Source organism: Mustelus asterias, chromosome 4, assembly GCF_964213995.1.
Source record: "Mustelus asterias chromosome 4, sMusAst1.hap1.1, whole genome shotgun sequence".
Taxonomy (NCBI): Eukaryota; Metazoa; Chordata; class Chondrichthyes; order Carcharhiniformes; family Triakidae; genus Mustelus; species Mustelus asterias.
In genome coordinates, this window is record NC_135804.1 from 5,936,934 (window position 1) to 5,949,765 (window position 12,832).

The window sequence follows — 12,832 nt, forward strand, 5'->3', positions numbered from 1 at the left end:
TACAGCCTTTCAACAGCTTTTATCGTAATTATATCCATCAAAAATTGCTAATTACATCCTTTTGAAATAAACTCCTTCAGTACCATTGACTTATCATCTCATGGTAGTAATGAATTAGACTTCATTCAGCAAAGAGGAAGCATTGTGGAATGGATTGGCACCTAATTAGAACAAAACATAAGGGTATATTTCTCAGGTGGTATCCAATACAAATTTCCTCATCATCTCCATGTCGACCACTCAAAGAATGGCAAGCAATTGAATCTTATGTGCTCATTTCCTCTCATCCATACAAGAGTTGAACCAGAGGCAATCATGTTTTGTTAATTCCCTTCCTCTTCTCTCCTTCAGATATTTCTATTCTTCACATATTTCACCACCTCAGGACATTCCAAAGTATTAGCTGCCAATAAGATCATAAGACATAGGTGCAGAATTAGGCCACTCAGCCCATCGAGTCTGCTCCGCCATTCAATCATGGCTGATATTTTTCTCATCCCCATTCTCCTGCCTTTTCCCCATAACCCCTGATCCCCTTATTAATCAAGAACCTATCTATCTCTGTCTTAAAAACACTCAATGACCTGGCCTCCACAGCCTTCTGCAGCAAAGAGATCCACAGGTTCACGGATTCCAGATGAAGTACTTTGCCACGCAGTCACCGTTGCAATATGGAAAAAAGTGACAGCTAATTTTCTGGCGGTACGATTAAAGGTGAAGTTTATTTATTAGTGTCACAAGTACTATTACATTAGCTCTGCGATTAAGTTACTGGGAAAATCCCCGAGTTGCTGCACTCTGGCACCAGTTCGGGTACACTGAGGGAGAATTTAGCATGACCAGCCCATCTTTCAGACTGTGGGAGGAAACCGGAGCACTCGGAGGAAACCCACGCAGACACAGGGAGAACGTGCAAACTCCACACAGTCACCCAAGCCGGGAGTCGAACCCAGGTCTCTGGAGCTGTGAGGGAGCAGTGCTAACCACTGTGCACCTTGCCACCCCATAGATGAATCGGTAAAGTCGCCATGGTCCCAGATGACCATAGGCTGCTCTCCCCTTTGAGGCAGAGAGATGACTGGTGGTGATTTGACCTGAGGATCACCACACCTCAGACAAGGGGCAAGGTTGAGAAGCCAGTACAGAAACATCTGACAAAAGGCCATCTAAACTTGAAGCATCATCTCTTTCTCTCCCCACAGAACTGTCAGACCTGCTGAGATTCTGCAGCATTTTTTATTTTTAGTACAGGAATTGTCATCACTCTGCATCACTAACGATTCGTCCAGCCAACTGAGCTGAACCAAACTGCAATAACCAATGAGAAGATCACAAAATCCCCAAGAAAAGTCGAGATAAATGGTTAGATGATTATTTTTTTTAATGATGGTGATTGGGGGATAATTGTGCACCAACACACACAAGAGAGCTCACTTGCTCAACTCCGCAGTTGTGCCACGAGGTCTTTTATTAGATTAGATTTGATTTATTATTGTCACATGTATTAACATACAGTGAAAAGTATTGTTTCTTGTGTGCTATATAGACAAAGCATACCGTTCATAGAAAAGGAAAATGAGAGAGTGCAGAATGTAATGTTACAGTCATAGCTGGGGTGTAGAGCAAAATCAACTTAATGCGAGGTAAGTCCATTCAAAAGCCTGACAGCAGCAGGGAAGAAGCTGTTCTTGAGTCGGTTGGTACGTGACCTCTTTTTCCCGACGGAAGACGGTGGAAGACAGTATGTCGCTGACACTTTTGTGTCGACATGGGAGGACCAGGACAGGTTGTTGGTGATCTGGACACCTCGAAATTTGAAGCTCTTGCCCATTTCTACTTTTATGTCCAATTGCAAGGGAACACAGGTGGAACAACAGCAACCACAACAATTCATATTCATATCACAACTTGCAACTATAGAGGGTAGAATATAACGGACCAGCTAGGAGTCCGTTGGAAGGCAACAGAAACTAAATTTCCCTGAGAAATGTTCTCTTACTTCAACCTCTGAGGTACATTCTCGTTCACATCACTTTGATATTTCTATCTCTTCCACCAGCCGTCCTCCTCTGTGACATTATTGAGATGTCCTGAGGTCTAGAAGTGAAATGCCTTTTGCTTTCTTTCGATATATTTGTAAAGGGTATCAATGACAGCGCAGAGGGAAAGAGCAAAGGTTCTGATTTAGTGCTGGGTCTCTGTTGCTGTGTGAGGAATATTTTTGGGCACTTCATCAGAGTTGAAGAAGAGTTCACGACTCAATTCCTAAAACTAACAGTTATATTCTAGAACATGTGAATTATGAATTAGATATTCACAATTCTGCAAAGAAGATTTTCTTCATATGGTCCCTGGTTCTTTCACCAATCATCTGAAATCTCCTTCCTCTATCTAGCAGTTATTATCCAGCTCACCGATGAAGAATAGTGAGTATACCTTTCTCTTTCATATGTATGTCTCCAATTCCCTTGTAAACGTAACACAACAGTGGAGATATTTCCCTCTTAACGGATAAAACATGCCTCGGATAAGTTTATTTTTAAAATCAATTGTTCTCAGAAAATGTATTCAATTTTCATCAAGAAACTCAACTCATCAATATTTAATACTGGAAATTGGACGGCAATGTTATGTTAAAGACGTGAAGTGCTGTTCAAAGGCAGAGATTAGGATCAGGAATTCAAAAACTGATACTCTGCAGATAAAGGATTGAAACATTACTGTTTGATAAGCGGTAGTAAATTAAATCTGCTTCATTAGCGAGTGTGAATGTGAGTCAGAATTGAAATGTAAATTTCACCTTCATCTTCCAAAATTAAAAATCAAGAGTTTACATTCCAATGCATTCTGAGTCACCCCACCAAACCCAACAACCACCCCCCAGCCCCCCTTCCCCACACCCCCCAGTCCCCCTCCCCCGCTCTCCCCACCCTGGCCAACATTCAACCCAAACTTCTACATTCGATCAACTTGAGCTGATCCAAAGCTCTGCTGCTCGAGCCCTTACTGGCACCGAGTCCATTATTCACCCAATGTACATTACTGACCTAAACTTTGATTTGATTTGATTTATTATTGTCACATGTATTAACATAGAGTGAAAAGTATTGTTTCTTGCCCGCAATACAGACAAAGCATACCGTTCATAGAGAAGGAAAGGAGAGAGTGCAGAATGTAGTTTTATAGTCATAGTTAGGGTGTAGAGAAAGATCAACTTAATGCAAGATAAGTCCATTCAAAAGTCTTATGGCAGCAGGGAAGAAGCTGTTCTTGAGTCGGTTACCTCAGACTTTTGTATCTTTTCCCCAACAGAAGAAGGTGGAAGAGAGAATGTCCGGGGTGCGTGGGGTCCTTAATTATGCTGGCTGCTTTGCCAAGGCAGCGGGAAGTGTAGACAGAGTCAATGGATGGGAGGCTGTTTGCGTGATGGATTGGGCTACATTCATGATCTTTTCCCAGCCTCCAGTCCAGCAATGCCTAACTTCTAAACAGCTCATCCTTCCTTTCAGATTCCTTCGTGGACTCGCACTCCCTATCTCTGTAATCTCCTTAAGCCCACCAACCCTCCAAGATGCTGCACTCCTTCAATTCTAGCCTCTTACACATCTTCGCCTGGGATTTGAGTTTTGAAATTCCAGCCCTAAACGTCTCCGCCTCTCAAACTCACTCCCCTCCTGTGAGATGATTCTTAAACCTATTTGTTGACAGAGCTTCTGTTCACCTGCCCCAAAGTGTCCTCTGTAGCTCAGAGTAAAATTTTAGCTGATAATTCTCTGTGAAGCACGGTGAGGAGATTTTCTACATGGAAGATGCTCTATAACAGCAAGGAATTATTGATTTGATTTGAATTGATTTATTATTGTCACATGTTTCTTGCGCGCTATCCAGACAAAGCATATTGTTTATAGAGAAGGAAAGGAGAGAGTGCAGAATGTAGTGTTACGGTCATAGCTAGGGTGTAGAGAAAGATCAACTTGGTGCAAGATAGGTCCTTTCAAAAGTCTGATGGCAGAGGGAAGAAGCTGTTCTTGAGTTGGTTGGTACATGACCTCATGCTTTTGTATCTTTTTCCTGGCGGAAGAAGACTCCACAAAGACAAATGGCAAACAGACCAGATAAACTACTTTTGACAGATATTGTTTGAGGGAGAAATACTGTCCAGGGCACTGGGAAAACTTCCCTGCTGTCTACCTGAGATAGCAGCTAGGACCTTGGTGAGCACCTTACCCAGGCTCTCCCCTCCACCCTAATCCCGTAAACCCATTCATTGACCATGGCTCCACCTAACCTGCACATCTTCGGACTGTGGGAGGAAACTGAAGCAGAGAATCACAGAGTCCCTACAGTGTAGAAGGAGGCCATTCAGCCCATCAAGCCTGCACTGACAACAATGCCACCCAGGCCCTCTCCCCATAACCTCATGCATTTACTCTGCTAGTTCCCCCTGATACTAAGGGGCAATTTAGCATGGCCAATCCATCTAACCCGTACATCTTTGGCATGTGGGAGGAAACCGGAACACCCGGAGGAAACCCACGCAGACACGGGAAGAACGTGCAAACTCCACACAGACAGTGACCCAAGCCGGGAATTGAACCTGGGTCCCTTGCACTGGGAGGCAGCAATGCTAACCAGTGTGCCACCGTGCCGGCCCCAAGGGAAGTCTAAATGTGGAAAAAGGTGTAAGCATTTTGGATTGTACCACAGAAGGAAATAGCACCATATGAGGAGCAGGCTAAGGAGTAGCACAAGGAATAAAACAGGCCTCGAATGGAAACACACCAAGTGTGGTGAAGAAGATTAGCGAATTCAAAGAGCCTATTTTTTTTATTAGTGTCACAAGTAGGCTTACATTAACACTGCAATGAAGTTACTGTGAAAATCCCCGAGTCACCACACTCCGGCGCCTGTTCGGGTACACCGAGGGAGAATTTAACATGGCTAATTCACCAAACCAGCACGTCTTTGGACTGTGGGAGGAAACCGGAGCACCCGGAGGAAACCCATGCAGGCGTGGGGAGAATGTGCAAACTCCACACAGACAGTGACCCAAGCTGGGAATCGAACCCAGGTCCCTGGCGCTGTGAGGCAGCAGTGCTAACCACTGTGCCACCGTGCCACAGCCGTGTGTGGAATAGGTGTAGTGGCAACGACATAATGTCTGGTTTAAAAATGGCAAGAACTGGGTGCAAAATATTCAAGAATACAAAATATTCAGAAATGACAGAGAAGGAGAAAATGGAGGTGGGGTAGGTGAACAGTTCAGAAGGGTTTGTTGGGACAAGGGGATATCTTGAAGGCGATAAATACAGAATTAGAGTTAGAGTTGAGAAACAATCAGACTATAATCATACCACTGAGAGTATTCCATCGGCTTCTATAGAGATATTCAGCACATATCTACCAGGTGAACAGTTAACAGCACAAGCTAATTACGGCTTCAATTTGCCCGCAATCAGTGAAGATTTCAGAATGGTAAGTAGAATATTAAGTAATTAATATAAATGAGGTGCGAAAAACTGACAGAATTGTCTGAAATGGCCGTCATTTCCAATGCATTATAAACGGTTCCTTTATAATTGACTTTTTTCAGATGAGAGATTAAACTGTGACCCTGTCTGGCCTCTCGACCTCGATTGGAAAAAGAACAGGAAAGTTTCCCCAATGTTCAGGCCAATATTTATCCCTCAACCAGTACGCAGCTTGTCATTATCCATTTGCTCCTTGTGGGAGCTTGCTGTGTACAAATTGCAAAGTCCTTTGGGATTTCCCATCTTATGAGGCACAATAGTGCTGCTGACGGGGCGGCACGGTGGCACAGTGGTTAGCACTGCTGTCTCACAGCACCAGGGACCTGGGTTCGATTCCCGGATTGGGTCACTGTCTGTGTGGAGTTTGCACGTTCTCCCCCCGTGTCTGCGTGGGTTTCCTCCGGGTGCTCCGGTTTCCTCCCACACTCCAAAGATGTGCAGGTTAGGTGGATTGGCCGTGCTAAAATTGCCCCCTAGTGCCCCAAGATGTGTCGGTTAAATGGATTAGCCATGGTTTATGTGTGAAATTACAGGGATAGGCTGGGGCATGGGCCTGGCTGAAATACTCTATCAGAGACCCAGGCGAATTTGATGGACCAAATGGCCTCCCTTTGCACTGCACTCGGATTCTCTGCTGAAAATCTGAATTAAAATCTGAAAATGCTGGAAATACTCAACTGGTTTCGATTGCATCTGTGAAGAGGTGAACAGAATTAATGGCCGCGATTCTCCCATCACGATCCACAACTTTTCTGGTGGCTCCGTTCGGGAGAATCGCATCGTCAGCCTTTTTCCGGGACTTGCGCATGTGCCGGGAACACATGCACATCTCCCAGAGCTGGAGAATAATCACAGTCCAGACCACCCTGGAAACCGGGGGGGAGACAGGTAAGTAATTTGAATCTGCTTTAAAGGTATTTTTAATATGTTTTGCATGTGATTATCGGGAACTTACCGGTCCCGATCGAATCTCCCACCCCGCCAGGAGTACTTCATTCCGGCAGGGTTCAGACTAGCTCTCCACATTCGGGGAACTGGCAGGAGACCCCGCCGGATGGAAGGGGGGGCAATCGGGGCCCCCCAGCGGGTCGAGCAGCAGGGGTGTGGTGTTCCCTGGGCATGTGCAAACTGGCACTGTCCAAGGGGCAAATGTTCATGCCGCGGAGGCATTTTGGCACTGCCCACCGGGCATCAAACAGTGCCAAGGGGTGGGACCTATTGTGGGCGGGGCCTAGTGGGCGATCAATGGGGGTGGGGGTCCCGCTGTCACTCTGCAGACAGGATTGGTCTGGGATGGAGGGAGGCCAGTGCTCAGGGTGGATTGGGGGGAGGGGGTGGTCTGCCAGGTTGGGGGGGCATGCCTCCGGGGGGGGGGGTCTGACCCCGGTGGGTGGTCAGTGCGGTGGGGTCTGTTAGGGTGAAGGGGGGTGGGGGGATCACCACTGCTGCGGGGGGGGGGGGAGGTGGGCTGTACATCGGGACACCCCGGTACGGGGGGGCGGGGGGGTGTCAGGACTGGCCCGGGAATTGTTGTGGGGGCCGCGATCGGGCCGTGGGGGGGGGGCGGGGGTTGGAGGGGCAGCACTGCGGGGGCCCAGGCTGTCCAGCAAACGGGGAGACTGACAGATTGGGGCCACTGCGCATGCGCAGAGTTCCGGAGCTGTCACAATCCAGCGTGAATAGGCGCCGCCACCCTGGGTGTTTAATGAGATTCACGACTGGGACCTCTACAGTGCACAGAGTGCGGACATTCAGGTGAGAAGATGAACTGACAGAACAGTCGGGATTTAGAAGTTTTCCCACCAATTCAGCACTTTTGAGAGAATCACGACCATCCAAGGTTCCAGCCCAATTCCTTTTCATCAGGACTGGAAAAAGGAAAAGATGTGACAGGTTTCAAGCAAATGCAGAGACAGGAAAGGATAAACTGAAAGGTCAATGACTGGGTGGAAGGCAAGAAACATTATATAACCAAAGCAATAGGACTTCAAGGTCGGAGAGGCTGATAGAGGGACAGGTGAGAACCACAGGGAGAGTCTAATCATCGTCCCTTGATAGTCAATAACATTATCGTTACTGGATCCCTCACTCCTGGAGGTTGCCATTGACCAGAAACTGAACTGGACGAGCCATATAAATACCGTGGGTGGAATTTTCACATCCTGCCAACCACGGGAATTGTAGCAGGTGGGAAACCGACCATGCATCGGTCTGTTGACCGCGGGTGGGATTTTACAGTATTGGTGCAAGTGTGGCCAGAAAATCCCACCCTGTGGCTACAAGAGCAGGTCAGAGGCTGGGAACCCTGCATTGAGTAACTCACCTCCTGACTCCCCGAATCCGGTCCACCACTTGCAAGGCAAAAGTGTGGAGTGTGATGGAATACTCTCCACTTGTCTGGATGGGTGCAGCTCCAACAACACTCAAGAAGCTCGACACCATCCAAGACAAAGCAGCCCCGCTTGATTGGCACCACATCCATCACTTGAAACATTCACTCCCTCCACCACTGAGGCAGCAGTGTGTACCATCTACAAGACCCACAGCAGCAACTCACCAGGGCTCCTGCGACAGCACCTTCCAAAACTGCAGCATCTACCATCTAGAAGGATAAGGGCAGTAGACACATAGGGGGGGCGATTCTCCCAAAAGTGCTGAATGGGTGAGAAAACTGTTCTAGATCATGACTGTTTTTTCAGTGCAGCTTCACACTCGAATCTCCACACTCTGCGCAGTGCAGAAGTCCCAGTCGTGAATCTCATTAAAATCCCAGGGGGGCAGGGTCTATTCGCGCCGGAGTCTGACAGCTCTGGAATTCTGCATGCGCAGTGGCTCCGATCTGTCAGTCTCCCAGCTCGATCGCTGGCCAGCCTAGGACCCCCACAGTGCTGCCCCTCCAGTCCCCTGCACCCCCCCCCCCTCGGCCCACGGCCTGATCGCAGCCCCCACAACAATTCCCAGACCAGCCTTGACACTCCCCCGCCCTGGAGTGCCCCAATGTCCAGCCCCCCTGCACCCAGCAGTGGTGATGCCCCCACCCCCTCACTCCGGCAGACCTCACCCCCTGCTGATGCTTCCCCCTGGGGTCAGATCCTGCCTGGGAGACAGACCCCCCCCCCTCCCCTGGCAGAGCACCCCCCCCCCCAACCCCCAGCCTGCCCCAATCGCTTGCCCCCCTCCAGTCCAGACCGATCGCCATGCAGAATGGCAGCTGGACCCCCGACCCCCATCGATCACCCCTAGGCCCTGTCCACAGTAGGCCCTGCCCCTTTGGCATTGCCCAATGCCTGCTCTGCGGTGCCAAGGTGCCCCTTGGGCATGGGCACTTTGCCCCTTTCGCAATGCCAGGGGCACAGGCTGGCACTGCCAGGATGCCTATGCCCAGGGGTACCATCCCCCCCCCGCCACCCAAGCCCCTGGTGGCCCCGATTGCCCTCCCTTCATTCCAGCAGGGTCTCTCACGAGTTCCCCGAACATGGGGAGCTACTCTGAACCCTGCCGGAATGAAGTACTCCTGGCGGGTGAGGGATTCTATCGGGACTGGCAAGTTCCCGATAATGACATTGTGAACATATTTAAACTGCATTAGAAAAAGATTCAAATGACTTACCTATCTTCCCGCTGGTTTCCAGCATGGTCTGGACTCCGACTGTTTTCCGGCTCTGGGAGATACGCATCCGTTCCTGACGCAAATCTTGGAAAAAGGCCAACGAAGCGCATCTCCCAGCCCAACCTGCCAGAAAAGTTGCGGGTCGTTATGGGAGAATCGCCCCCATGGGCACACCAACACCTGCAAATTCCCCTCCAAGCTGCACACTATTATGACTTGGAATTACGTCCAATCATTCTAGTCTGGACCTCATGAGTTAAGTAAAGAACACCAGCTGTGTCTCAGAGGGTGACTTGTGAGAATAAAGACTGTCAAAATAGTAAGTCAACCAGATAGACACTGACCCTGCAAAGCACGGATCTTAAAGGGAACAGATCTTGCAGGCAGCAGTTGACATTTAACAAATAAAATAAAGTCAGTACTAATTCTCATGTTGCTGATTAACTTTAACAGTGGAGGTTGGTTAAAGTGTCCTTTCACTCTATCCTCACTGTGGAAGGGGATCAGTCTGACATTTTCCTTTTTTACACCAACCATCATTCTGTCTGCTTTCACTCTGTGACTTTGATGCTGAATTGTGGGTAGTGGTGCGTTAGGGGTTGACATCTGCAGGGAACCGGACTGGAGCAGCTCTGAATCATCCCACCTGGGACCCTGACTGTCGGCAAGGCAAAGAAGATATCATTCCATTCATTGTAGCTTAACTCAAACCCAGGTCCCAGAGGCAAAAGTCATCCGTGAAAGATAAGCAACATACAATTCGCAGAAGCCAGATAGAATTGTACAGTGGCAGACACAGAACGTGCTATCTCCCAAAGAGGACAAATCAATATCTCTGTCGCAGCGATGTGTTCCAACTATCTTCATTAATTTGCATGTTCAGGCTCTCCTCAGTTACAGAGGGACAGCTGTTTGGCTCAAAAACATGTGGAAAAAGTAAAGAAGAATAAGATGCGTAAATTACTGAAGAAGGAAAGGTTAAGTACGACCAAGACATAGCTAGGGCTACTCTCCAACTTGTTTCAAGAAAAGTTGCGGGTCGTTATGGGAGAATCGCCCCCATGGGCACACCCTCCTTCCCGCACCTGTCAAGCGGCGACATTTTACACTCTTTGTAACACTAGCGCACCCTTTTCAGCACTCTCTGTTGCCAGCGCTATCTCCAACACTCACTTGAAATTTATGTCTGCCTCTGAAAGTGAAAGTTTATTTATTAGTACAACAAGTCAGCTTACATTAACACCACAATGAAGTCACTGTGAAAATCCCCTAGTTGCCACACTCCAGCACCTGTTCGGGTACACTAAGGGTCAATTTAGCATGACCAATTCACCTCACTTGCACATATTTGGACAGTGGGAAAAAACTGGAGCACCCGGAAGAAACCCACGCAGACACTGGGAGAACATACAAGCTCCACACAGACAGTGAACCAAGCCGGAATCGAACCTGGGTCCCTGGCACTGTGAGGCAGCAGTGCTAACCACTGTGCCACCATGCTGCCTGTGCAGATAATAACTTCTGTTGAATAGCCCCATGATTAATCCTGCAGACTAGACTAGACAAAGCATATCATTCAAAGTGGCTCCACAGTCACAGTGGTCTGAGATCGGCATCAACTTGGTGATATAAATCACAATAGTTTCCCTTGTGGTTCTCCCCCTTGAATTAAACTTAAATCTCTGCAATATGACTGATGTTTTGGGATAGAAATGTGACTTTACCAATTCAACAATCTCACTGAATGAATTCAGTGCTGTAATGCTTGAGATTGTGAGACTGTGAATCAAATTGTAAACCTAGGTCCCACACACACTCAAGAAGATTGCCTTTCTCTACCCCTCCTCCTCTATTCCATTAGCCTGAAAGTATTAGCTCAAATGCTCTATGTACTTTGTCCAGTCCTCCACAGAGGCATCAAAAGGATCTAACTGTCCAAATAGAGGTATTTTTGTAATTACTCTTCTTTGCCTCAACTTCACTCATTTCAACGGAAACTGTATGCTCACAGCTTGAGGCTTGCTTTTACCCTCGTCGCCAATGTAATAACTCTTGTTTGCCAGTTAAGGAGAACAAAAATAACATATTCATTTGGAGATAAAGGCTATACAGAGGCTTGCAGCCCCATGGCTTCAGCCAGCTCCTGAGATAGTTCAGTTACAGAAATCCCTGCTTACCAGGGTGAACTACAAACCTGGTCCCTGATTGGTTTCCTGGGTCATGTGACCCTTAAAGGGACAATTGCCACAATCCCAAATAATTTTGGTTAACTTGGATTGCCTTGAGAAGAGGACATTTTTGCAATGCCAGTGTTGGAAATTAGACTGGAGACGTCCAGCATCACACAACACTGGGCCCGATTTTACCATCAAGTTGCACCCGTTTTCGGACGCAAAAACCTGATAAAGTCAGGCATGAGGCGAGTAGCGCAATCTGCGACCGCCTCCATGGCCATTTCCCCTTTACCAATGGCTGAAAATGGCCACGCCTGAAATGGGGGTGACAGCCATGAATTAATGGGCTGCATGCCCAACTTTACCAGCACTTCCCCCTTTACCACCGCATTCGCCAATCGGGAATTGGTGCGAATCAGACATGCTCAATAAAAGTCCAATTCGGGCACTCCATCAGTGAGAGTTCGTGAGGAGGTAAGTGCATGGCGTCCGGCGGCTCTCTGCTATTCACGAGTGTCCTGTTGTTGCGGCCATTTTCTGTATCAGGTTGGTGGCGGCTCTGCGAGTGTGTGGGGGGTTGAGGGACTGTTGCTCTGCAGGGTCTCTGACGTTTGACTTGCAGCACGGACCCAGGTCTCAGCACTGACCTCGGGTGTTATGGTGGTGCTGGGCACTAGTGCCCTCAGCTCACTTCCAGCTGAAGGATGTGCACAAAGCCCTTGCAAATTGCATTGCTGCAGCCTCTCAACTTTACCAGGAGCTGTGATTGTGGGGAGCATGTGGCTGGGGGAATTGGGGAGCTGTGATTGTGGGGAGCATGTGGCTGGGGGAATTGGGGAGCTGTGATTGTGTGAAGCTTGTGGCTGGGGGAATGGGGGGAGCTGTGATTGTGGGGAGCATGTGGCTGGGGGAATGGGGGAGCTGTGATTGTGGGGAGCATGTGGCTGGGAGAATGCGGGGGAGCTGTGATTGTGGGGAGCATGTGGCTGGGGGAATGGGGGGAGCTGTGATTGTGGGGAGCATGTGACTGGGGGAATGGGGGGAGCTGTGATTGTGGGGAGCATGTGGCTGGGGGAATTGTTCGGAGGGGGGGGGGGGTTGGCTGTGGCTGTTGATGTGCAAGGGGTAAGCAGCATTCCTCAACCTCTACATGTGTTCCTCTCCAATTCTCCCGAGATGGCTTTTGCGATGCAACCGATCGATCTTGTTGTTCTTTTGGTTGCTGCTGGAGCTGAGGAGGAGGAGCTGGAGGAAGAATTGCGGGCCCAGGAGGCCCGGGCCTTACCACTTGCAGGAGTAGAGGGAGATGACCACCAGAGGCAGGAGGTGGCTGCCATTCACCCAAATGTGTGGGCACAGGAGAAGGCGGGAGCAGAAACCCCGACAGTTCCGTGCACGACAGCCACTCTGAACTTTTATGTGACTGGCTCCTTCCAGACCCCGAGCAGAGATGTCTGCGGCATTTCCCAGTCTTCAGTACACACCTATGTCAAGCAGGTCACAGAAGCCCTGTATGC